The sequence below is a fragment of the Melanerpes formicivorus genome, unplaced genomic scaffold (assembly GCF_026170545.1).
Source record: "Melanerpes formicivorus ecotype bairdi unplaced genomic scaffold, bMelFor1.0.p_v2 SCAF_17, whole genome shotgun sequence".
In the NCBI taxonomy this organism is placed as follows: domain Eukaryota; kingdom Metazoa; phylum Chordata; class Aves; order Piciformes; family Picidae; genus Melanerpes; species Melanerpes formicivorus.
The window spans coordinates 4,895,706-4,922,622 of NW_027142369.1; the positions used below are offsets into that span (position 1 = coordinate 4,895,706).

The 26,917-nt window shown below is 41.7% G+C and overlaps 2 long non-coding RNA genes and 1 other non-coding gene across 3 annotated transcripts; 1 reads left to right on the top strand and 2 right to left on the bottom strand.

Moving 5' to 3' along the window:
• Positions 1-3,941: 3,941 nt before the first annotated feature.
• On the bottom strand, positions 3,942-4,014 carry TRNAT-UGU (transfer RNA threonine (anticodon UGU)). Its single transcript has one exon. It is a non-coding gene; the product is annotated as a tRNA-Thr (tRNA).
• A 265-nt stretch (positions 4,015-4,279) lies between these two features.
• On the bottom strand, positions 4,280-6,439 carry LOC137446306 (uncharacterized). Its single transcript, XR_010988613.1, has 3 exons — positions 6,212-6,439; positions 5,332-5,400; positions 4,280-4,938 (listed from the first exon to the last, which is right to left on the bottom strand). It is a non-coding gene; the product is annotated as an uncharacterized lncRNA (long non-coding RNA).
• LOC137446304 (uncharacterized) lies at positions 4,285-25,625 on the top strand. Its single transcript, XR_010988612.1, has 5 exons — positions 4,285-4,409; positions 22,326-22,465; positions 23,882-23,976; positions 24,102-24,207; positions 25,308-25,625. It is a non-coding gene; the product is annotated as an uncharacterized lncRNA (long non-coding RNA).
• The last annotated feature ends 1,292 nt before the right edge of the window (positions 25,626-26,917 follow it).

Consider the following 26,917-nt stretch of genomic DNA (forward strand, 5'->3'; position numbering starts at 1 on the left):
AAATATTCCCTGAAAATATAGAAAACATTATTTTTCTTTAAACACAACAGTCAGTCTCCTGGTAAACAGTGAAGAATTTAATTCATCTGCACTTTCTCATTACCAAAGAGACCTCTGTTCTTTTTAAGCATCCTTATTCATATGCTAACAGCACAGCAAATAACATCCATACTAGAAGCCAAACAGATTCATTAGTTGTCCTTCCACTCATAGCTAACTGGCTCCAAGATATGATCTCTTGCCAATAGATCCAGTAAGCGTGGATTTACCTACTGTTATTCCCTTGTGAAGATTGCCTTGCATCATCATTCAAAATCCCAACACACTGAGCTCCCTCTTCATCTGGGGATGCATTTGGCCTGTGTCTGGTCTTGAACACCAGTATTTTAATTACTTTCTTTTAAAAGGGAGAGATTTAATGACAAAGGAGCAGGGGCAAGGAGAAGTTTGATCTGGAGGTCGGGACACACAGAACTGGGTCAATATTGTAGCTGCTGACTGTGGTGTTCAGACTTCTTTCTACTCACCTTCAAACAACTCTTGCAATTTTTTTAATAACACTCTATGAAAGGAACTCTACACAAATTAACAGGAATATTAAACTTGTGAAATAAGTGATCAGGCATCAAAGTGTGGAACACCCTGGAAGAGCCTGACATGATAGCATGATAGCTTGTTATGCTGAAGGAATTCTGTGTTGTTTTAGCAAGCAGAAGAGAATTAAAAGAGCAATGTCTGATTAAAAATAGTATCTTTAGAAGACAAACATATTTTTCTTTTTAGTGTTACAGTTAACACCTTAGGTTATTACAAGTAAACATTTTCACTGTTCCTTGATGGTTGTCAGTTACTTTCTTGATGGCTGTATTTGCATCAGGTGAGGAAAAAAAAGGTCTCAGCTTTCACTCTTTGGCTTTACCTCACTGGCACAAATCCAGAGCCATCAAACTTAATTACTTGCAGAAAGTCTAGAAACATAAGTCAGAATTTCTTCACTTCTTTTCTGACTAAAGAAAAGTAGACATTTTTCATTATCCTTAGATTTTGAAAGTGCTTGGAGTTAGATATGAGAGATTGGGGTTTTTTAGAAATGTATGATGTTTTAGCAGAATCTGTACAACATTAAAGCATGTGGTATATTGAAAGAGTTTATATTTAATTTCTCTTCTGCTGGCTAAACCAAATTAAAAATTATTGACTCTGATTCCCTAGTCCCATTGTCAAAAGTGATATCACCTTGCCATAAGCTATGCTTAGATATGTCAATTTATATTACATATCTGGAAAGCAAAATAGTAGACTTGTGAAGAAAACTGTCTCTTCTGTAAGGTCTCCTGCTGTTGAACTGAGCAAGAGGAGTATAAAGTTTCTTAAAAAAGACATAACAATAAATATCTCTGAGATGTGCTCAGAATCCCTGGCGTTCTCAAAGGCTCTGCTACCAGTCCAGAATGAAAATGCAATTGGTACTCTCCAGGCCCCTTACCACAATCTGGAGAAACAAACCATTTATTAATGATCTCGCTAATGACTGTATCACCAGACCTAGAATATCACCTCAGCTTTTTGAGCAAAGTTTTGTCATAGTTATCACCTTCAGTAACAACAGCTACTAATAAAGCTTCCTTTGTAGTAAGAAACAGAGTGACATCGCTTATAGAAGATGGGAATGTAATTTTGGGGTCAGTCCTTGGCTGGAATCAGGGAATGGTATAGAAGTGTCCCATGCTGTCTGGAGAAGACAGGGAAAAATCATCATAAAGGAAGCCTGGGCACATCTGCTTTCTATTCACAGGTGCGCTGGGGGCAGGGAAGGTGATACTGATTGTTTCTGCCACTGGGCAGAGCTAACAAGCAGGTCCAGCAGAAGGACATGCAGTAGTGCCTTACCAAGGCTAACTGCCCCCAGCCCTGGGAGCAGCCATTTTAACCGAGGGGCCAGCAGAATGCCTGGTCCCAGTATCTGTCCCCCACTGCAGGAGCCTGCAGCTTTCTGCTGGGTTAGGTCTGCTGTGTGTAATTTGACAGCAGAACAATTGTAAAAGACTGTTAAGTTTGCCATCTGAAATAGCCCCTGTTTGTTTGCAAAGAATCTTTGAAAAATCTTTGAAAAAATGGAAACCCAACCACATTAGTGGAAAGCTCGGGATTTTAGGCAGTACCCAATGCAGTGCCTCTTCCTCTGCATACGAGTGGCACTGCGGGTCCTGCATCCAGGCCCGCGGGTGCCCAGCAGCAGCAGCCGCGGAGGCTGCTTTCGCCCCAAGTTCCCACCACAGGCACCTCGTAGTGCTGGGGCTGGCCAGGTCCATTACCGCCCCACAACGCAGCACCTGCCGCTGAGGGGATTTCAAACACAAATCTAACGGGGTGAAAGGAGGCGTATGCTCCCGTGTTCCTTAACTAATCCCGGCTCCCTCTCCTTTCAGCTTGTTACGACCCACACCGCCCGCTTTGGGCCCACTCTCAGGCGCTGCCGCGAGCCGGCTGCAACTGCCCTGAGGCGTGTGACAGCCGAGAGCGCGGCCGGCGCGCTCCGCTCGCTCCGAGGAGCTGGCTCTCCCTCTGGAGGCCTCCGACAGCATCGGCCGCCCTCCGCCGCTTGTGTAACCACCGCATCCAGGGTGCCCAGGGCTCGTTCGGCCTGAAATGAAAGCGCAATCTGCGTGCTAACACTAGGCGGTTTATCTCCCACTTCCAAACTGCTATAGCGGCACGCGCAGCGACCTGTCAGCTGTCTAGAAAAGCCTCCGTGGCAGGTCAGATACACAGCTAAGACAAACAGGAATAGCTGAATCCTATTCCTAAACCAGTGAATGGATGTGGAGAGCACAGCAGCCAAGAGCTGCGTGCATGATCTTCCTTTCTACGGCTGCAACGTTACAGCCTCATACCTGAACACAGGTATCAGTTACACTGGGCTGTTGCTCGGAAAGCTGCAGAGGCAGTTCTTGAACGTTTGCTCTGGATGAGTCTATGAGAATAAACAATGCAGCCTTTATAAGCACGCATGTCTGCTTCTTGAGACCATCTGTGGCATCTTCAGTGCTTATTGGTCATGGTGAAGCCCAGCTCCCTGTTTTCACTCTGAACATCCTCTCGAGAGATTGGTTTTATCACCGCCTCCGTGAACCTGCCCCAAAGCCTCTGGGAGGACTGCCAAACCAAGGAACTGTCTAGGATGATAGTCAACTAGTAACACTGAGATTAGAGCCAAGCACTGTTTTCCCAGATGGGATGGGGAGGCAATGCTGCAAACAAGGAGTCATTCCAAGCAAATTCTTATGAGCAAGAACCCCAAAGCACAGCAAATTCAAGCATTTTTTGGGCCTCATGGTGAAAAAACGAATGCATATTTTTGAAGTGTGGTGTAAAAGAGGATTTGTGTGTGGCGGTTTCTATCTCTTTGGATATCTAAAAGGGGAAAAAAAACAACACCCCCCCAACAACAACAAACCCACAAAAACAAGCAAGCAAGCAAACAAACAAACAAACAAAACCCACAAAGGATTATTATACCTCCTCTGTCCAGCCTCCAGCAGGGAAATAAAACTAACAGCTCGGTTTGCCTGACAAGCTGTGAAGAGTCAGGTAATCCTGTCCAGTTTATTCTCCACTCAGGGGCAATTTGTTCCTTTTAAACCCCTTAACAGCATTTTGCCAAAGCTTCCATCAGGGAAATTGCGATGCGAGCTGTACACACATTGACTCTCCCATCCCCACACTGCTCCACCCAAGTCCACAGCCAGCACAAACCCATGGGTTAATTCAGCAGCCAACGTTAGCACAGGTTTAATCAAGTGTTTGTTTCCAAGCCGTTCCCCTTCATTACCATACCCCCGCACACCGCCCATTGTAGCCCTCCACCACCAAAATACCCCAAAATTATTTTCTTTGCTCATGCGGCCCCGGGATAGGGGCACCTTTTAAAACATAAGTGAAGGCCCCAGCGAGGATCGAACTCGCGACCCCTGGTTTACAAGACCAGTGCTCTAACCACTGAGCTATGGAGCCACCGCTAAAAGGTGGCCCAGCTGTCCCTAACAGCCCGGCATAGGCGTTCCCCGCCGCCCCCGGCTAGGCCCTACGACCCCGCGCGGCCCGGCGCAGCGCCTGCAGCCCGCCGGCCCCGGCGGGAGGCAGATCGCGCTGCAGAGCAGCATCTGGGCCGCCGCCGGGAGGAGCCCGCGGCCCGCCGACAGCCGCTCCTCGCCCGGCGGGAAGGGGGCGGTGCCCCGGCCGCCAGTACCGAGCGGTCGCTTCCGGCGCTTCCGGCCGATCGACGCCGCGGCTGCGTGGGGCGTGCCCGGGCTGAAGGCGCGGTGGGGCGTTCGCGAGGCGGGATAGGAAATCCCTGGGGAATCCGCAGCCGTTCAAGGAAAAAGCAAAAACGACAAGAGAATTCAGAAGTAGGTGAATGTTTGAAATACAGCCTGACTTTTGCAGGTTAGCAGTAAAAACTGCCGCGACAAAGCTGTGCGAGATGGTCCAAGTTGTTTTTTTTTCCTGAAAAGGCTTGGATCCTCTTGGGAAGTTTGAGAAGCGGTGCGGCAGGACTGAGGTATTACCTCGGCCTCTCCAAGTATCACTTGCCCTCTGACCCCTAGGGTAGGGCTGAGCGCTAACCTTAGAGGAGATTTCTAGCTTGTTCTTCCTTCTGGTACCACAGAGGGTGGAGGCTGTGGAGTTCGGACGTGGAAACTGGAAGCTCCCGCTAGTAACTGGAGGGTGGAAGGTGGCAATGCCGCAGGGCCTGTTTAAGGGTACCCGGATCCAGTGCTGGTGCTGGGTATCATCACTGGGTATTATCGCTGCACACGTTAAAGCAGATGCCTTGCATCTGGATGATATTAATTACATGTGTAGTAATTATTGTGAAAATACTCAGTGAAAATGAAGTGTTTAATTCCACTAAGAGCTTCCTTTTAATTTCGTGTTCTGGAAATAACAAGAAAGTGTAAGCTGTATTTCTAGTTATCAGAACAAAGATATTCTTGTTAAAATTGCAGAACTATCTGTTAATCAGATATTATTTGCTGTGTTGTTTCTTGCTAGGGATATGTCTTCTCTGAGATACTATCCTTGATAATAAGCCAGGTTGCAAGGTCTTTAAAACTAGGATCAATGCCAATACCAGCATTCATGTTTTTCTGGATGGCAGAGATCTTGCCAGAAGGTTTTATAAGATGTGTGCTGGCATGTGTCTATGTACACCTCTGTAATGCACTGGAAGTTTAAGAGAACTACATTGTAGAAAACAGATTATTCATTATCATGATAGCATTGACATGATTAGTTGGATACCCTGGAAAACAGAAAATATCCTATTACCTTTTAAAAGACTGCAGTTTTCTCCTGTGCAGCACTTTTCCCACTCAGCCTGACTTACCACATGCCCACCTGTGAACACAGGAAAGTCAGTGAAATCCCCACTGGAGGCTATTATGCTAATGCATCAGTGCATAGCAAGTCCAGAACATATTTTTAAGCATTACTGAAAACAACACACCCTCCCCTCAAAACACCAAAAAACCAAACCAAAACACACACAAAAAAATCCAATAAAAAGAACCCTTTATGAAAACTTGTAGCACGTTACTGTATCATTCTATTAAACCTCCCTTGTGTTCTTCTGCTACAGCACATCACTGCTAAGGCAGAACAACCCAAAAATATTTCAGGAATTTTTTGAAGTCCTAATGGGGATAGATCTGCCACCCCTAGGGCAAGAGCTGTCCCAAATTCCAGCTATAGGACAAAGGAACCCTCTTTGAACAAGAATAATTGTACAGTTTAGTGTTATAACCCTTACACCCTTGAGAAAGATGGTTCTCAAGAACTAATGGGCACTTCTGCTGATTAAATTAACCTGAGTAAAGCAGACAAGTATACACTGAAAAAAAAACACAGTACAGAATGCAGCTGATACTTTAAGAGCTGAGACTCACAAAGACAGGATTGTACAAAACCTGTGTGAGAGCTAGCAGCACAGCTGAAGCGACGGGCGTTTAGCTTCTCACTTCAACAGTGCCTGACTGCTGGAGTAAAAGGTGTTCACCTCTCACACACCAAAAGATACTGGAGGAGAACAAAACTGATAGTGGTAGCACATACCAATGGGAGCAGTAAAGTATTTTCTGCATTCTTCAAAGGGAGCATTATATTAAAAAAACCCCAACCACCACAATGATAATTAGAAATAAATTCTTACCTCTCTTATCAGCATCTTAAATGACTGAAAGTAAGAGTTTGAAAGCTTGGCTTTTTCTGTCCCTGTTCTCTATTCTAAGCTCATTTACAACAGTAAAACAAGATTGGTTTTCATTTGGTCCTGGAGGACATGCATCAAACCCCCACAGCAAGAATACCAAATCTTGATTAAGCAGTTACTTAGTCCAAAAATGAGTGACAACGTCAGAGGTGTCTGAATCCGAGATAAGTGAACGGATCTGGTTCTCAAAGTGGAGCTAACTGCGCTTTATAATTTTCATGCACTGGCACTTTGTTGCTATGTACACATCACTTTAGGGAAGTACAAATCATCTCTAAACCCCCCTTCTGATTACTATGGAAATAAGAATCAACAAATAAACCGATACATCATTTGCATTCATATCAGTACTCTTCTATTCCTCTACACTGCTCTATTTTATCTCTCCTCCCCATCTTTCAGACATTTTCAGAGCCAAACCAGTATGTACTTGGCAGTATTCCTTTAAACACATATTCTTATTTCACGTCAATATTACTGAGTATCCCAGAGGGCAATTCTTTGCATTTGAAGTCTACAAATGCTTGTCTATATTAAGCTCCTAAAATCTATTATTGTGGTAATCTCTGCCTCACTAAGTCTGTACATCAGTGCCTGAGCTGGGAAAGCCTCTGTTTCTTCAGTGCATTAGTATTGACAAAGCTAGTCCTTCAAATACATTTTTAATAACCTTTTTATATGGTGCAATATCACTGAAAGTTCACTGCATTTATTTTTGTCAGTTCAGAACATTGTGATTTCAGCTGAGAGGATGGAAAATACTTTGGTATTAGTGCTCATCATTTTAAGGGCCCCAAAATGTTAATACTGCGAACATTAATATTCTGGCTTCATAAGTAAGCTGGTTCTGCACATATTGCAGTTGGACTAATGGGAGAAACCAGAAAAGTAGCTTTGTGGATCAGGAGCACTGCCAAATTGCAGGGATCTCCTCTAAAGTTACTGATTTCTTTCTTTTTTGATTCTTTTTAATGTCACTGTACCAGAGTAGTAGCATAGTCTTGCCTTTCATGTTACTTGAGACATCAAAGGGGAGGTACTGAGCATCTGCCTCTTTGCTGTTTTCCACCTTTTCCAGGCACTGACATCTAATGACTACAACACACTGCAAAAATAGAATAGCATCCCTATGCACGAGTGGCATGCTGGTCTTTATTGTGCCAGAGGCTTCAGCTAAGAGCTTTCCAGCTGCTAGAATCTGTGAGAGTAAGTCTAGTCACATCTAGCCACATGGTAAACGCACTCATACCCTGGACCATGCTCTGGTCCTGCTCCTGAGCTCACCAGGTCATGGCATAGGTTAGGACCCATGACAAGGCTGTGGGCAGGAGAAGAAAAGCACCCAGCTAGCTGCCTCTTTCCCATAGCAAAACCTGTTCTGGGCAAGTGAGGTGCCAAAGCAGAAAGCTGTGCTAGCGGTGTGATGAATGTCCAGCTGGGAAGTCTCATGTCAATGAGGAAGAGACAAAGTCCATAGGAATGAGTTTTCAGAGTCAGCACATGATGCTCCAATGGTCTGCCTCAGGCAGTTGCCTAAGTTCCCACCAAAGTAAAGGAAGAAGCAGCTCTGAAGTGCCAAATAGGGTGGTCACAGCTCTGAACCTGTATGTGTTTCAGGAGCCACTAATGGGGCTGGCACTGACTGGGATTCTTCCTGGCAATATGAATAGATGAGACAAGCAGTAAATTGATTTGCCCTGCACATTTACAACAGTTTACTGATCTTGTCCCTTGCTCACTGGTGAGGGCCTTGGAAGAGGATATGCCTGTGTTGTGAATCAGCAGAGGATTTTGACATCATCCATTGTCTTTCAAGAACATGAAATTTGTTTCCCAGATGTCCCTCACAATTAATCTATGTATTCATGGGTAAAGTTTAATTCTCTCACATTATGCTGCTATGCAGGTCATCTGTGTGTTCTCTGTGCCAGTCTGTTTCCTAAGTCAAGAAGGAATTTCTTCAGAGTGGACTCCTTCCTGCAGGGGGCCTGCTACAGTCTATCTCTCATCGCAATGAAGGAAAAAAACACTTTGCATTTCCCTCTCTTTAGTTCTTTCTATGTTCACTTCCATTATGGGCTTATTTTTTCATTAGGAGGGTAGGCCAGGAGGAAGGCCTGCCAGACAGCTCCATTGTGTGTATGAGATAATACTGTAGCAAATGAAAACACCAAAGTAAGTTTCTTTTTTCAATAGGCAAGCTGGTAGGAAATGGGTTCCCAATGGGAGAGAGCTGGAGCAGAGTGGAGTTCATATGAGATTTTCCACAGCATTTCATAGCTATCCAGTTAAGAACAGGCATCAAGCTACAGCAAGGGTCAACACGTAATTTTCTCTGACACAAAGTGCATGCTGCTCATGCCATTAAACCATGTCAAGGTAATGCAGTGAATATTACACTGACGTGCCAAACTGCATTAACTGTAATGCTTTCTCTCCAAGACTTTAAGGTGATGCCTGTGGAATAATAGTTGCATGAGGCTGCTGGGATATCTGACCTAGTATTAGCATCTTTGCAAAGGCTCAAATCCTTCCACCCTCTTGAAACAGGAAAAAAAAATCATTCCTGTGAACAAGCACCCTAATATTAATATAAAATACTACATTACACTTTCAAAAGGGAGAAGAATGGGTTATTAAATAGAGCACCTCACCAAGAACAGAGCAGGTCTGGTTTTCCTTAAAAAGGAAAGAAACTATCAGAAGCTTGAATATTATTTCAGACAATCCTGGCTGTAAAATCAATGCAGGGACCAGTCTCATATATAATTTTTATTTTGCACTGTGCAGTATTATAAGGAGTGGAAGCAGCTCAATCTGCCATTCCTATGAAAACATCATTGGGCATTATTGGAAGACCAGGCAAGTATGACAGTCTCTTTGAGAGCACTGGGAGCAGAGGCCTATTTCAGTTTATATGGAATTTCAATGTAGCCAGTATATTTCATCACAAGCCCTATCATATCTCCAGATTTCTGAGTTATTTTCACTATTTGGGAGGGGGATTATCACTTCCTCCAGTCCTTTGTTTGATTTCAGCTGAATCCCCCAGAAAGCAGTACATCACTCTTCTCTACCTACATTTTATCTTGACATCCTCCTGTGAAAAATGACAGGTTTTCTTGCTTACGCAAGACTTCTTTTATAGCGTAATAAAATTTCACTGCTTTTAGGTGGCTTATTTAGAATCCTGGGGCTATTCCAGTTGAAACCTAGGAGCTCTGTGTTCCAGTAACAGGCTCTGAACCAATAGCACTCTATTCTCTTGATAAAACATTTCGTTTTTGGTTGGGAGAATAATTCAAGTGTTCACTTAGGCCGTTTGTTGAAACTTCAAGCAGTCTTTTGCTCCTGCTTGCTTATTGTCAACAGGAGTATCTATTGCAAATTAAAACTCGACCAACTCACTTAAACAGGCTGCAAGAGTGATGACTTCATCATCACCAAGTTGAGCTGCATCTGAATCTCAGCCCGATTGTCATACTCCTCCACTGTGTGACCAAGAACCCCATTTTTATATTCACTAACCACTGACAGATTTAGAGGTCAAAGCTAAGCAGTGTCAACACAGCCCAATCTCAGTGATCCGGAGTTAAGGCCAATGTGAAGTCTGCAGGAGGAAAGAGGTAGCATTTTTCTCTCTGTTCTTAGATATGAGACACGTGGTCTCAGAACTTTCAGGGAAAAACTAAACATTAGTTTTCTATCTGGAATTTTGTCTTACAGATATCACAGCTTCAAGTATTTAGTTATAATAATGAAAAAGAAAGGCCCTAAACCAGAAATTAATTAATATGGAAAGATCTGGCTTTCTAATTAAAAAAAAAAGGGGGGAGTTTGCAAATAATTACTTGAGTTTCTAAAGTAAATAGATTTCATTTTCCAAATATGTGTGGAGATTTGCTTTTAAAGCTGGCACTTACACATGCCAGTATAATTTTCTTATCATTAATGCACTTCCAAAAAAACATTCTCTGATTATTCATTCACCTGGTTTACATCCCAGTGGTAGATACTGAGTCTTGAAATGTAGTTCTTTGGGGATGCTGAGCAGCGATATGCTGGAGCTTTTAATATATTGCATTATTATTCTTTATTAACACAAATGGTAAAAATGACTTTATGTTACTATCACAATTACTCCAGTCTTATGGGGGGTGGGGAAAGGGCAAAAAATCTGACAGAAATCATCATCACAGCTCTTGGCAGTATCTTCAGTATGAGTTATTAAGGACTGTTCTGTCAAAAAGCCAAGTTTCTTGTTTTGAAAAAAGCCCAAAGAATTCATTTAAAATTACAGAATAAAATGGCTTGGAGAAGCTATTAAGCATTGTACAGTAAATAAAATCAGTCTGTTTTAATATAGTAAATACTCTTGGCTGACAGTCATATTTTAGCATACATTTATTATAAGAAACTACTTAGATAATGAAAGTAAAGGAAGTCTAATTTTATTTTCATCATTTATGCAGTTTGCTTGCTTATTTCATTTAATTCTGCTTGGAAAAGGAAAACAGACCACTTTTTTTCCTTGGCAATATCATTTTTCTGCAGTGATTTTGTTTCAGACACCTTAGGGAAAATGGTTAAATCCTGTTTTCAGTGGAGAGATGGGAAGGGGTATTCTTGGAAACACACATATGTAATTTGTCAGATCAGAGCCTGCCCATGAACACTTTACTGACCATAAGCCAAACAGCACTTACTAGGCCATGCTTTGAGTCTAGACCCAAGGTTTCTGTCACACATTCTAACTCTCAGAAATCAGTGCCCACTAGAAAATGTGCCCACAAGCCACTCCCATGCCATGTTCTCAGCCAGGAACCAGCACTTGGGTTTGGTTTGGTTCCAGAAGCGCCTGCATTTTGATCAGGTTCCAGACTTATACTGGACATGGGGCACTGAACTGCCACCATAGGCCCCAACAAGGCAAACTCAGTTGGCTCCTATCAGTGACGGATTCTCCCCTGTTTAACACAATGAGGAGAATTTGGCATAAGTGGAGTCACATCTGAAGAATAAAGAAGCAATCCACAGTTATGAGAAATTTTTCAAAGGTGTTTTAAGACCCAGCTTCAAACAGTGCAGTGCAGGCCACTATCAGAAGTTAGAAGTCTATTTACTTGTGAAAATCTGGACAGTAGTTATTGGAATCCAGTTAAGCACATACCTCTCTTTTTACAGTTCTTAACTGGAGTAAAACTCAGATCCAAAGATGTCTATCCATCAGTGAAACACAGCTACAGACTTTATCTCACTAATGGGCTGAAGCTCGATCTGACATCCTTGAATTTCAGGAAGACCTCTATCTGAATCGTCTGTTTTCAATACAGTCTCAGGTTTTTTTACTGCAAATCCCTGATCTTCCAGTGAGATAAAAATTCAGCTCAGTAGAACCCATTTCCTGGTCCTATGTTTGCTGAGTACAGGGACATGAGGGATTACACCTAAGGCAATCTTGGAGTTTACAATCCTTTCTCCTGAAGTTGTTAAGATTGTAACAGGGAGATTTTATTACAGTTTAATATTAAACATCTTCATTCAGCTAAGGTTGTTAGAAGAACCTTATTTCTTGCAAATTCTTATACACTAGAGGGTGCAAACATCCTTGTAATAAGTCCAGAAATAAGTGGTCTTACCAGTAGCAGCAAGGGAAGTGCCTGGTCCTGTACTAAAGCTTATGTGGAAAATATCTAATTTTTAAGTGATGTTTGACTCATAGGAATGAATAAATAAGAGCACTGCTTTCAGTAGCAGCTTTTTGATGTTTTCTGGGTTTATATGTGGAGCAGAGAAAATGCTAATTCAGGAGTTACATAAGAGAAGTCAGGCTGAGCCTTCTATGCCATTGCCTGCAGCTTTCTCATGTTCTGTGGTGACTCAGACATTGCCATAAGCTTTGTGAAGGGACAGTCTCAACTTTTTACCTCTACATTTTAATGTATTTGTGTCATGAGCTAAGCTTCTAACACAGGCACTAGCTGAAGTCCTTGTTTCAGAGCACATCCTTCTGTTGTTAGATTAAGATCTGGTTCTTGCAAGTCATGGTATGAGATACAGTGGACTAAGCAAGGCAATGTTATTCCACCTGCATGAGTTCCACCTGACAGAGTGTTGATTTTCTCAGCTTGTGCCAACAGGGCATTTAAGCATGCACTTAACAAGAAGCAGTAGTGGTGTGTTGAAAGTGATGGGATTGCTCACATGCACAGTCATTAATCAGGCGTTTATGTACCTGTAAAAGCAACAGATCTGTGTTGGGTACAAGCACAGAATTCCAGCTCCAGCAGCAGTAAGCCCTGAGTCCCTCTTTTTATGCATCATTACTAATGTGCCTTTACTCACAGATAGGGAACAGAGAGCATCTGAAGAAATATCACCCTCTCATGATAACGTATTCTCCTTTTAGGTCACAGAAATCATTCTGCAGCTACAAAGAAATGCTTATGAATGCAGGATCCTCTTGTGCAACATTTCTTCCTTTGCATTTATTCATTTTCCCATTCCTTATCTCAGTAACGCATGATCAGAGTCAGAAAGCCCCTTCTCCTAAATCATGTACACCAATGACTAAAATCTGAACTAATAAATTAAGGTTGGAAAGAAAATCTCATGGTTTAATGCACTTAGGCTTTTACATCTATCTTGCCTGGATTCCGTTTGTCCAAATGTATGGGAGTTTTGTAGATGTCTTTGCATCTCAAACACAAATGCTGCCTTGTGATTTGTGGAACTCTACCTAAATACTTCAGACTCTCTGCCTGCAACTTGGTACCATTCATGCCATCATCTTTTATTTACGCAGAATGTTTCATATTACCCTTTTTTGTTTGTTTTTTTTTTTCCTTGTGATACCTTCTGTGCCACTTCATTACATCAAAATAAAACAAGTGGATTAAAGCAATTTAATGCATTATGGTTATTTCTTTCTAAGGGAGAGTAGATCATTCAGAACACCGTTAAGACAGAATCCTGATTGAATCTGGTGCAGCCATAAACTATCTTAAATGAATGTTAATAGAGAAGGACAATTATTGTTGACTTCAGAATGCAAACAGGAACTTCAGATTGATCACTATCAGCCCATTAGAGCTGACTGAATTCTGCAGTGTTTTAACAGTTGCTTGGCAATGTTAAATAAGCTCCTCTGTCTCTTATCAGTAGAGGTATAGTTAGAACAATACCTATTATTGAACTGAATAGGTATGAAATTAGCTTATATTGTGCCTCTCTTTGAGGTGGCACTTGGCAGCAAAGTGAGTTTAGGCTGCAGGCAGAAGCAGTGTTGGTTGTTTTTTTCTGGGAGCTATCTGTGGAGATAAAATTAAGCTGAGGCTTTGCTGTAGCTGTTTATCAGCAATCGTCATCAAAAAACTTTTCTTGTGTTTGTGTGTGCAGGAAGAAAGAGGTTCTCCTTCAGATATCTTCTTTGGGTGAATTTTCAGGGATGTGACAACATTAATGACTAGAGCCTATCCAAAAATGCACATGCAGCTGTACTGCACAGCCACCTCCTCTCCTTCCGCCCCAAGCACATCCAGTGAAGTACTTCAGCTCTGATCTGGGGCAACATACTGGAGATTAAGTCACCAAAGACAAGAATCAGAAGGACAACTCAGGCACTTAAGTGTTCACACAGCTGCAAAAGTCAACATCTGCAGCAACATTCACACTTAGCATGCAGGGTGCACAGTCATCACAATAGGGAATGTTTAGCAGAGCAGTGTGGTGTAATTCGTGACTCTGTGAGGTCTTAATTATGTCTTCCTAGTTAGAATTCATACTTACAGCTCCTGCCTCCCACATGAATACCCTAATAGAATCACAGAATGCCAGGTTGGAAAGGACCCTAAGGATCATCTGTTCCAACCTTTCTAGATTGTAGTGTAGTTTAAATGAGATGGCCCAGCAGCCTGTCAAGTAGAACCTTAAAACTGACCACTGTAGAGGAATCCACTATTTCACTTGGGAGATGATTCCAATGTCTAACTGTTCTCATTGTGAAAAATTTTCTTCTGGATTCTCATCGGAATCTCCCCAGAAGTAGCTTGTACCTGTTAGACCTTGTCTTTTCCATGTGACTCCTCATAAAAAAAGAGGTAAATAACATGGTTGTAGGCTGCTTTGAGCTAGATACTTTAAAAGACAAAGTGATCGTAGACAAGGGCTGTTTACCCAAACAAAAAAATTCAGATTTTAGGCCAGCTCGTCTGGTGTCTTGTCCAGGCGTGTGTGTGGAAATGAAGAACACTTCTACTTTGCAATAGACTGGTTTGTATCTAGTACTTTGGGGCAGTGGAAGGTTTGGGTCTGAGTATCTCAGTCTGAGGAAATAATTTATCTTGCATCTTTGTGAACTCTCTTAACAGAGAGATCTGCTAAGCTACTGCAGAGATAACATGGCACTGCTTGCTCTTTCTCCAGCTACACTTCATAGAAACCAGGACCCACATAACTGATCTGTATTGCTGGTTCTCAGATCATGTACCAGGTTTAATCAGGACAGTCTAACAAAGGAATCCCTGTTTCTGAAACCTGAGTGTAACACTCTGTGATTTTATGTACCTGGCTTCTGAAGCTTCTCAGTATTGAAGCACTCTTTTGCGCAGGCAAAAGCAGAAGTACCTGTGAAACAACAGATGCCTTGGGTTCCTAGCACTCTACTGGCAACACTGTAAGGAGGCCAGGAAGCAAAGGGACTGTCAAGTTGTTGGATGCAAAAATACAACAGAAGACAGGTCATGTACCAGCTGAATACAGGGTCCATGGAAGTGCAGAATGTTTGATGTTTGAAGGGACCTTCTGAGATCATCTAGTCCAGTGCCTCTGCACAAGCAGAGAGTCACTTGGAACCAGAACTGTGTCTGGTTGGGCTTTGATAGATCCATAGATGCAGACATGGCCTCTCTGTGTAATTTGTGGCAGTGGCTGACCATCTTCAGAGTTAAAAATAAAGACTTCCTGTGTTCAGTTTGAATTTCATGTGGTTTAACTTGTATCACTGAGCACTACTAAGAAGAGTTTGTCTCCCTTGCCTGCCTGCCTGCCTTCCTTCTGAAAATTGCTTCAATCCTTTAGTCACCTTCATGTTAAGTCCATATTTGTCTTGTATGAGGAAACCCAGAACTGAACACAATTCTGATGTAGAATGCAGGCAACTCTAGTTCCTCTCTTGACTTGAGCCTTTGTATTCACGTTCATTAATTTTTTCAGTCCTCAGCCCTTTGTTGCAGCTTCTAACACATGTGAAAAGGATAGTAGTGACAATTTAGGGTTTGCACACCTTTCAGTCAGAAGCAGGTTTGCAACTGTTGGATTCATTATGCCAACAAGCACACATACTCTGTGAATGACTTAGGAATTCTTGCAATGCAAGTTACTCTCATGTTCCATAAAATGAGCTCTCATGTTCCATAAAATGAGCTTTTCCAAAATGTGCCAAATGCTGCCTCTTTCATTAATCATCCATGTAACTTTCCAGTGTACTTCATGGGAAAAAAATTATAATTTTTTTTCTTGAGATATGGGGTTCTTAAAATGCCTATGGTAATAATCAGTCATTTACACTGATTTAAATTAGCCCAGTTAGTATTTTTCCTAATAATTTGATTGCAATAACCAGACACAGTAAGAGCAGTTTAACCTGAGCTTAAAGCTGGAGTCAGAGATGAAAGGTTTGATCGCTCATTCTTCCCTGAATTCCTGTCCTGCAGCTAAATAACTACTTTCAGCAAACTAAATGAAAAAATGAAATTCTCAAGTAGAAATATAAAATGAAGTGGAACTACAAAATTTCCCATTAAAAGTATAAAGGAGTCCTCATGAGAAAAGCACAGCTGGGAAGATGGGCAAGTTGAAAAGTGGCTTTGGCTGCCTGGTAACCAAGCAGTCATGTCCTAGAAGGCACTGTCCAGGGGCCAAGCCATAGTGGAGCCATCTTCCCATTTCCCCAGTTGTGTGGATTAGAAAATTAGATGTGGGCTTCCTGCTCGTGAAGAGTGATTGATATTTGTGATGGATTAAATAAAGAGAAAATATTTCAGGGTGTTTGAAAATGATAACTAAACACTGGGGGTTTGACCCATCACATAATTGTGTGCCCTGAATAATGCCAAGGAAGTCATCTAAGGCTATAAATGGTTCTGTTCCTAAATGCCAACAGATGCTGCATCTCCTCATCTTTTGCCTTCTGTTGTGAAAATTCTTCACTAGAACTGTAATCTCACTAATACTTACTCTTGAGGCTTGCAAACTAGATTATGGTTTTAAAATACTAGGCTTCCTGGTATCTCTCTCAAATCCTACACCATCTCTGTTGTTGTCTCACATCCCTGAAGAGATTAACAACATTTCCAAGGTTTCAAATATAGTATTTCTTTCCAGAGCTGTCTGCTTTGCCTAGTATGAGCAATGTTGTTTTCATTTAAATAGCTCTACCCACATCACTGTTTTTAAAGCTATGACAATTGTTGTCATACCACAACCACCTAATGATAGGATCTAAAGTTCTGGGCCTAATAGCTGTCATCTACCACAACCCAACTGAAAATCCTGATGAGAACCCCTCACTTAGAGCGACCAAGACTGTGGCACACAGAAGTCATGCATCTTAAATGCAGTGTAGGATCCTGTGTATATTCAATATAGGAAATAGATTAAAAAAACAAACCAAACCAAAAAACCCAACATAGAATCCTGCTCATGCAAAGCCAGCAACAATTTCACACTCCATTCTCCTGGACTGGGGTTTCACAGTGAGGATTAAACTTTCTACTTTCTCTCTAAAATTGTCTGCTAATGTTTCACATTTTATAATACTTTTTATTAATTTTTCAAATATTACCTTCTGTTTCATGAGCTCTTAAACAAAAAAATCCTGAAAATGGAATAGGATTTGTGTCACCCACCATCACAGAGTGAATAGGAACCTCATACAACATTCAGCAGATAATCAGCTCCAAGAGTTTGCAGTATTTTTGTCATGGAGTAGCTCTAGCCTGCAGTTTGATCCTCTGCTTTCTCATCTTCTGTGATATGCTTCTTCTGGCTGCTGGAACTGGAGGTTAAAAAAAACCCAACCACAGAAAACTTGTCTGTGTGCAAACTACTGTCAGTGCTGCAACAGATCTTTTTCTCCTTTAATGTGTTACATGTAGTTCTCTCAGGTGTTAATTAAATCAGCAGAATGAGCGTTGAGTAAGTTTTTTTGGAATTTACAAGATTTTTTTTTAGTAAAAAGATGAGTGCCTCTTTGAATCAGTCCTGCTATTAGAGTGCAGTATTAGCAGGAGGTTTTTTCCCTACCTTATTATATGATAAATGTTACACACAACATCCTTTGCAGTTTGAGTTCCTGTCAGAAGGCAAAAATGAACACCGACATTTCCTAACAGCCAAGCATCACATATACCAGGATTACAAGCTATATTACTGTTTCCCAGACTCTAGCATCTAAGCTTGGCCTCATCCAACTTCCCCATCCATCACAGCACACTACTTTTTTGGTATCATGTCATCATATTTCCATAATCATTAATCATGTTATCCAATAAATCCTAGAGCTATTATTTAAGCTGCTCTCTTAACAGCTGTCCATTCACATATTGCCAGCTTGGGTGCTCATTTACCAGCGTGCCTTTGATCTGGGAACTGTTCAATCAGATCAATAGAATGTAAGGGAAATGCAAATGGTTTGAAACAAGAGAAATTCTTTCATATGCAATATTCACATTTGGAACAAGCCTTTCAACTCTGCAGCTGAAGCTTTTCTTTATAGTGATAAACTTCATTATAACGATTTAACAAATTACAGCTAGGTAATGGCAAAGCATACTGCATTTAGCAACAGAGTAAGTGCTGGCTGTGAGGAGGAGCTGGTAGCTCCCAGTCACACATGCACTGGCAAGCCCCCTCCTTCTCAGTGACAGAGGAGATGGGAAACCAGACATTTCCCTGTGGGAGACGGATATAGTGAGAGACAAAGGCCATCTGCATGTTCAGGTCTGTGGGAAACCGTTTATCCCTGTGCTTCCCAGAGGTCTCAGACTTGCCTTCTGCATCTCTTTGTGGGTCCTGGTCCACCCTTCAGATCCTTTCCCATCAAACTCTTCCACTCCTTTTCACACCCTTTCCTGCTCTCCTGTGTGTTGCTATCACAGAACTATTGACTTTGGGTGATCATTTTTATTGGCCTGGTTTGCATGATAGGTTTTATCATGTATGAGAGGACCACTTTGGCTTCAGGGAGATGTACAGCTCCTATCTGTCTGTCAAGAAGATGCATGAGGAATGAGCAAGATTACTAAACACAGTTTCCTGTCTGTAATGACCAAATGCCAAATGCAGATATAAATTGTAGTGCAGCTGGAAAGCTGATTAATTAAAAAATCCTAATGCCACAGACAAATACTCAAGTGTTGAATGTTATTTTATCAGCATCCTAGAATGAGGGCAGATTATGATAAAATATTTTTCAGCTTCCTCTAGTGAAGCTTTCTTAGGCATTTTAGTATTGTGAAACAATACTTTTTCTGCAGCCCTGTTTTTTAATGGCACCAACATTCTTAGTCACAATTTACCATGGTGTTGTATAAATTTCCCCTCTAAAGAAGATGAAAAGGAAGAAAAAGTAATACACATCTCTATAAATTATTCTATTCCATGCTTTGTTTGTTGAAGTGAAAGCTGTATGATAAATGATGCCACATGGCTGTGCAGTTCATCATTTTACCACAAACCTGCACAACCTAACATTTGTATTGTAATACCACCCCTGGGCCTCCAGTGGGGCAACCCCCCTGTGCTTGATGTTGTACACGTATAATGAGTGGCAGGCCATTCCTCAAAGGCTTTACAAGCTGGAGACAACAGATTCCTACTAATCAAAGATGCCTCCTTTCTCCAAACAAACAAGCAGCACAGATATGTTTGGCAGGGGGTTGGGACATGGGGACAATTTTTATGATGCTGTAGGTAGAAGCTGAAGAAAATAGTCTTCCTTCATGAGAGACAGAAGGGATGCAGTGGAGGGCACTTAAAATTTGAAATAGCCAAAAGCAATCACCTGTGGTACATACGGAGTTCAGACTTCTGTGGTGCAGCAATATGGTTTTAAAGACCTTCATTCAGGACAATTTATTTCCCTCTTACCTGTCCACCCCTTGTCAATAGTTTAGTCCCTAAGTTCCTACTGATAAATATATGATATGTATATACGTATATAAATAAAGGATTGAATCCACAACAGAGGAACAGGTGTTTGACCACAACTCAATCTTTTAATATAAATAGTTACTATGATATGATTAATGAGTGTCTGTCTATCTATCTATCTATGCATAGCATCATCATTGACTAGTAAATGTAAGGATATACTTGATCTCAACTTCGACATTTTATTGGGGAAGGTTAGCAAAATCTGGTGCAATTTGGTGCTTTCTCTTGAGAAGGTACATTGTAACCTGCTCTGAAAAGAATAGAAGAACTTGAAAGACTGTCAAAAGGTTCTTGTTACATGTAATTTGCACATGAAGCTGAAATGCAGTCCACCTTCCATTCAAGGCACTGTGAACACTATCACGTAGTTCAAAATGGGTAAAATAACCTCCAAACTGAATATTACAGAATGGTTAATCAAGTGAAAGAGACAAATAGGTAAGATGAAAACTGATTAGTTGTGATTTAACTCTATCCAGCAACTAAGCACCACACAGATGCTCACTCACTCCTCCGCCCTCCCAATGGGACAGAGAGAACAGGGAAAAAATAAAAGTAAAAATTGTGGGTTGAGATAAGAATAGTATAACAATTGAAATAAGATAAAATAACAAGTTATAATAAAAGTATCAATAGAACATACAGACAAGTTATATGCAACGCTATTGCTCACCACCCACCAGCCAATTCCTGGTCCAGTCCCAGCTAGCAATCCCAGAGGAGAAAAGCCTGAAACTGCAATCTGGAAGAGAAAGAGCTTCTTGGCCAACCCTCACCTATCTACTGAGCATGATGTTGTATGATACGGAATATTCTCTAGGCTCATCTGGGTCCGTTGCTCTGGCTATGCTCCCTTCCAGCTTCTGGGGCACTTGCAGACTAGTAAGACATGGGAATTTGAAAAGTCTTCACTTTCTTAGCAAAAACTAAAATGATCAGTATATTGTCAGCATTGTTGTCATACGAAATCCCATACTGAATCCAAAACACAGAACTACTCTAGCTACTAAGAGGGAATAATTAAATCTATTCCAGCCAAAATTAGGAATGGAATGGAATGGAATGGAATGGAATGGAATGGAATGGAATAGAATAGAATAGAATAGAATAGAATAGAATAGAATAGAATACAATACAATACAATACAATACAATACAATAGAATACAATAGAATCAACCAGGTTGGAAAAGACCTCAGAGATCATCAAGTCCAACCTATTATCCAACACCATCTAATCAACTAAACCATGGCACCAAGTGCCTCATCCAGTCTCTTCTTAAACAACTCCAGTGATGGTGACTCCACCACCTCCCTGGGCAGCCCATCCCAATGGCCAATCACGCTTCCTGTGAAGAATTTTCTCCTAACCTCCAGTCTAAACCTCCCCTGGCACAGCTTGAGACTGTGTCCTCTTGTTCTGTTGGTGGTTACCTGGGAGAAGAGACCAACCTCCACCTGGCTGCAACCTCCCTTCAGGTAGTTGTAGACAGCAAGAGGGTCTCCTCTGAGCCTCCTCTTCTCCAGGCTGAACAACCCCAGCTCCCTCAGCCTCTCCTCATAGGGCTTGTGCTCCAAACCTCTCCCCAGCTTTGTTGCCCTTCTCTGGACACGTTCTAGCAACTCAACATCTTTCCTAAACTGAGGAGGCCCAAACTGGACACAGTACTCGAGGTGTGGCCTAACCAGTGCTGAGTAGAGGGGCAAAATTACTTTCCGGCTCTTGCTGGCCACACTTCCTGATACAGGCCAGGATGCCATTGGCCTTCTTGGCCACCTGGGCACACTGCTGGCTTGTGCTCAGCCTACTACCCCTAGGTCCCTTTCTGCCTGTCCGCTCTCCAGCCATTCTGACCCCAGCCTGTAGCACTGCATGGACAATCCTTTGGGGGATATACTTGAGATTTTGTTAATCACACCTTGTGCTGAGAAAACCATCCTTATTCCAAGGATTTTGCTCTTAAGACATGCACAGGCAACCTGTGGACATAAGAAGATGCACATGTTTACAACAGCAGGTCAAGTCATGGGCTGACATAATAAACAGCATAGTTCCTTGGGCTTTGGCAGCTTCCATGAAGCTTCTGTGACTGCTCATGAGCAATGAGGATTTCTGCCACTAAGATACTTCCACTGCATGTTTGTGAGCAATACTGGATATGACCAAGTTATCAGATCTGGTAACAAATGATAATGTGGAATTCTGGGGAAAGAAAGTGTCTGATCACAACTGGGGAGTCATTTATGTGTTGAAACATGGGTGCCTAGTGCTACTTTAAAATCCTTTAAGATTTCACAAGATGATGGCAAATATGATTCAGGTGAACTGTATCCTTGTTAAAAGGATACAAAGAAAGGACAGGTGATACCTCTTAGCATATCTGACTGCAACAGCATCAATAACTACTACTAGGAGCCCAAACCCCGCTGCTGACTTCCCATGCAGAAGAAAGAAACATGTTTTGAAGTGCTAGGAAGCAGCAGATCAGCAAAACACAGGCAAACATGAGTAGTGGAAATTAAATATAGGAGGAATATTTAAATTGAAAAAACAGAGACTGGGAGTAGGAGGGAAGGAGAGAGATGGCTTGAGAGAGGAAGGAATAGCATGAAATAGATGTTCCTTTTGTGGTATGTATAGCACTACCACTACAAAACCTGCTTAAGAGAGAAACGTGGCCTAAAATCGAGAGGGACCTCCTGCTGTTGCTGCTGCTGATAGTGCAGCTACAAATAAAGTGTGGAAAGTGGCATAGTAGAAGGAAATGAAGCAGTGGCAAGGAATGAGATATATCTGGAGAATGAGAAGTAAGAAGTTTATGTCCGTTCCATCTTGTACAGATTGCAGTGGGAGCATGGTGTCTTCTAATGATATGAACCAGTATTCAGCAGTCTTGGCTGATGGAAATGACTCCATGCTCCTGAGGGAAAAAACAGCCTGACCTTCTCCCTGGCTTTATTCCTACAATTCATAATCACAGGTATGTGTTGTCTTCATTACTTTCCAGGCAGATGACAGTAAAATGATGGTGGCTGACAGTCTTTTAAATAGAATATGTCAAGAGTAAATGTTCCAAAGAACATGCACAATTGTTCAGCAACAACAAAAATAGTTAATATGTCCCACTTTCTATTAAGCAACTGTAAAATATTGTAAACCCTTTCAGATTTTTGTTTTTTATTCTGTAATTCATCTGATTTCCAAAACTTATTTGAAACCAGTCCCAAATCTTCAACAACGTACATATAGTTGCTGTGACTGGATCTCATTTAACCTGGTGAGAAGCTTTCAAAGAGCTGGTTCCTACCAGTGCTCACAGCAGTATGGGCATAACTGTTGATACCATGCAATCTGGGTTGATACAGGCTGACATCTGTACTCCTGGCTCAGATTTTCTCCAGTGGCTCATCTTCTTAAGTTCTTCTGAGATGTAGCTCATCCAGATGCTTAGTTTCCACTTGTGGTTTACCATTGCTACTAATGAAAGGAGTTTATTTCTAACAAATGGTTTTGCACTGTGGGATGTTAATGTGTCTTCAGTTTAGAATCGATGATTCTAAACAAGAAATAAAAGGCTGCCATGCAAAACCAGGGTAAAAGTAGCAGGGAACTTAAGGGGTATGGCTATGAGAAACTAGCCAGAATTAATCCTTCTGAAAATGTACTAACAGTAACTCCTCACCCATGAACATACCTCATCCCACCAGGAAAAAAGCAAAGCACCCTTAGGGCTCACATGCAAACAGACACATGGGAATGCGGTGTAAACATAGACAAGACATAAAACTGCTTTAGAAATAACTTCCAGCAGCAGAAATCTACCAGCAGGGAAAGGTCATTTGTAAGGTTTGTTTACAACAAGGCAAGACTAAACACTGTGTGCAGTCTCCTGGCTTTCTGAGTCACAAAAGGTTTTCCACAGGCCACTGACTCCTCCTTTGGGAAACATGGGCAAGATATTTCAGAAGTCCTGTCTAAACACTGGCCCTGAAGAGTGTAGAAAGTAATACAATAATCTTAGAGAGATCACAAATGGCTTCTAGAATTACCTATTTCTACCAAGTAAGTGGAAGGTGGGTTTGCTTCATATTCTGCTGCAATTTCTTACAGAATTGGAAGTCCTCTTCTTTAACAACCATCTCCTTTGAAAAGGAATTTCCCTTCCTCCCTACGGCAGTTTCTGCATGCCCAGGGACAAAAGCTCCCCACATTAACCTGCTGTGTCAGGGTACTGGTTGGGAAAATATGACCTTGAGTGCCTGAACACAAATGACCACCAAGTTTTTCCTCACACCAGTAACCCTGGGAAGCTGTGTCTTTCAGTGAAGTTGACAGAAAAAAAGCTTTTGTGGCCTCTGTGTGTCTGTATTTGTGTGAATTGTATGCTCCTCCATAGATCTCCACCTCCTGTTGTGAGATGCCAACTCACAAATACCAACTTTTTGGAGGAGCTGCCCGTGCATCAGGACCCCTCTCAGACAGCACACCTGGGTAAGGAGGAAACATGGGCATTTTGGCACACATAGGAGTTCAGTTTGAGGGACCAGTCTAGCATTCTGTTTCGATACAGTAGCTGTTATTTTAGTCATACCTCATGCCATCCATTTGTGTTGCAGATGTCCTTAAAGTGGAATGTCAATCTGCTGGATGCCAACACTCAACCCTCAGAGCAATCTGTGCTGTGCAGTGTCAGTAGCCATGGCTTCAATGTACACAAGACAGGTAACATGGATCATTATTTTTTCCATTGAGTGCTCAGCCAATTTTGGCTTATTTTTGTTGTTGGACATGCCTCTTATCTACCTGAGATGTATGCATCTCACATGTTCAAGATAAATAATTGATTTGATCAGAGGGCTGGAGCACCTCTCCTATGAGGACAGACTGAAGGAGTTGGGGCTGTTCAGTCTGCAGAAGAGAAGGCTCCGAGGTGACCTAATTGTGGCCTTCCAGTATCTGAAGGGGGCCTACAGGAAGGCTGGGGAAGGACTTCTCAGGATATCAGGTAGTGATAGGACTAGGGGGAATGGAATGAAGCTGGGGGTGGGGAGATTCAGGCTAGATGTGAGGAGGAGGTTCCTCACCATGAGAGTGGTGAAGCCCTGGAATGGGTTGTCCAGGGAGGTGGTCGAGGCCCCGTCCCTGGGGGTGTTTAAGAGCAGGCTGGATGAGGCTCTGGCCAGCCTGATCTAGTGTTGGGTGTCCCTGCCCATGGCAGGGGGGTTGGAACTAGATGATCCTTGTGGTCCCTTCCAACCCTGAATGATACTATGATACTATGATAATTGGATCCTGACCAGACAACACTAAACAATCATATTTTTCACTGATAATCTAAATTTAGTTCTAATATAAAGGAAATATGGATTTATTATTAATATATGAATTTATTTCTAATATGGATGGCTCTTCTGTCTGTATGCTTTAGCCAATAATCAATAGAAGGCATAGGACTATTCAGGGTCTCATTCCTCAGACTCCACTTTTTATGCCAGTCGTAGACAAATTACAAATATGTAACAAATGTTACCAAGAAAAAATAAATTTAATTTACACTGTGACCCAGCTGGAGAAGCAACACATAAGCCATGCCAGGAAAATGTTCAGAACAAGCCAGTGATTCCCATTTATCATTTGCTCAGTCGTATTCAATATTTTTTTTTTAACATGTAGAATATATTTTCCTTTAGTTGAAGTGCTGTTTGTTCGTTGGAGTTTTGTTTTGTTTTGTTTTGTTTTGTTTTGTTTTTTTCTGAAAGGCTGTGGGTTTTTTTTTGTTCAGGATGGCACAACTCTTATATTGTTGGTCATTTGCTTTACAGTGGCCTCATGCTTCAGAATACAAATTCAAATATGGAAAAAAACCCCAGACAACCAATTACCAGGGCTGAGACACAAAAGGTTCTGCTTTTCTGCATGGAAGCTAACCAAGTTGCATTTACAAATTTTCTGAGCACACCATGAGTGGTAACATATCCTTTAACCTGTTTTTCCCCCCCTTCTCTTTTACAAGCAGATTGCTGCATTCATTTAACAAACAAATCAAACCAAACCTGGAATTTTGCTTCTCGTCATTATTATGACATTTTGTGAAATTAATCTTACCTATTAAACAAGAATAAATAGGTGAAATTATGGACTGTGCTATTTAATTAGCCATCTAATAGTTTTACTGACCTGCTGTATTTCTTCTGTCCAGGCTGTTTTTTAAGTTTTGTACTTGCATTGATTGTTCTCTGTTTATACTTCCTATTTCTTTTGGGTATGAACAGGCTTCAGTACACAGGATCCTGCCAACATTTTTTTTTGGACAGTACCATCCCACCTTTGTGCAGTTCAACAAGAAAAGAGATAAGGCTGGGTTGCATCACAAACACCTTGTGCTCAGGTATGCTCTAGTCACTGCAGACTATTCTGCTAACTAGACACTCTCTTCTACAGGAATAAAAATCTTTTCATTTCCCTACTCAGGCACAGGCTGATGTTAATCCTTCCTGTATGGATATTAACTCAGTTGAGAGAAAGAGGGCTAGAGAGATTGTGGAAATAAAAACCTGAGAAATAGTCTAAGGAAAGCATCTGAGCTGGAGCAGTCCAGAGGTGGTGGTTGGCACAGGGGCAGTTACAACATACTCCATAGTGGATACCCACCTGCAGCCAGAATCCAATACACAGTCTTCCTGTGAAGCACTCAGTGTGAGAGAAAGAGGCTGAGTGTCCCTTTTCCATGAGTGGTAACTGCAGTCAGAGGACCAAAACAATTTTGTTGTGTGTGGCAATTCCTCCTTTCAATCTGCAGCCCCCTGCTCTCAGTATTCTTCCTACAGAAATTAACTCTGCATTGCATGAGAAGGGACCTATTGTTGTACTGCCTGCTGGCTGTGTGGTGCAGTACAGAGAAGGAGGAATCCTTTCCCTTCTATGTTGTCTTAGACCGCTGTGAGGACCATATTCCAGCATGGAAGCCAGTAGACAAATATGACATCTCTCATGACAGAAAGACAGGGAGTGCTTTAGCAACACAGTAATCCACCAAACAAATACAGACACAGTGTATGGGGGAGAAAATGTTGCATTTTCTGTTTGGTTTTGGAAACTTGCCAGCATAACTATTTAATTCTGTCTCCTGATGTCTTTATTCCTCACTTTTAAGTAAATTTTATTAGAAGATGGACTAATTCCAAGTGACCTTTCTCTTGTTTTTTTGGTTTTGAGTGTTAGAAATTTTTGATAAAAGCTGATGGCCAAAAGGCAAAAAAAATCAATTAGCTAAGCATGCCATTTGCCCTCAAAACACCTTCACAGATACACTTGTGCAAAGTGAGGAACAAGAGGGAACCAGATAACAGAAAGACTTTGGGATTTTTCTTTTCCCATTGCACAGTCAGAAGAATAAAAGGAGATATTTGTGAAAAGCCACCATGGACTGAGC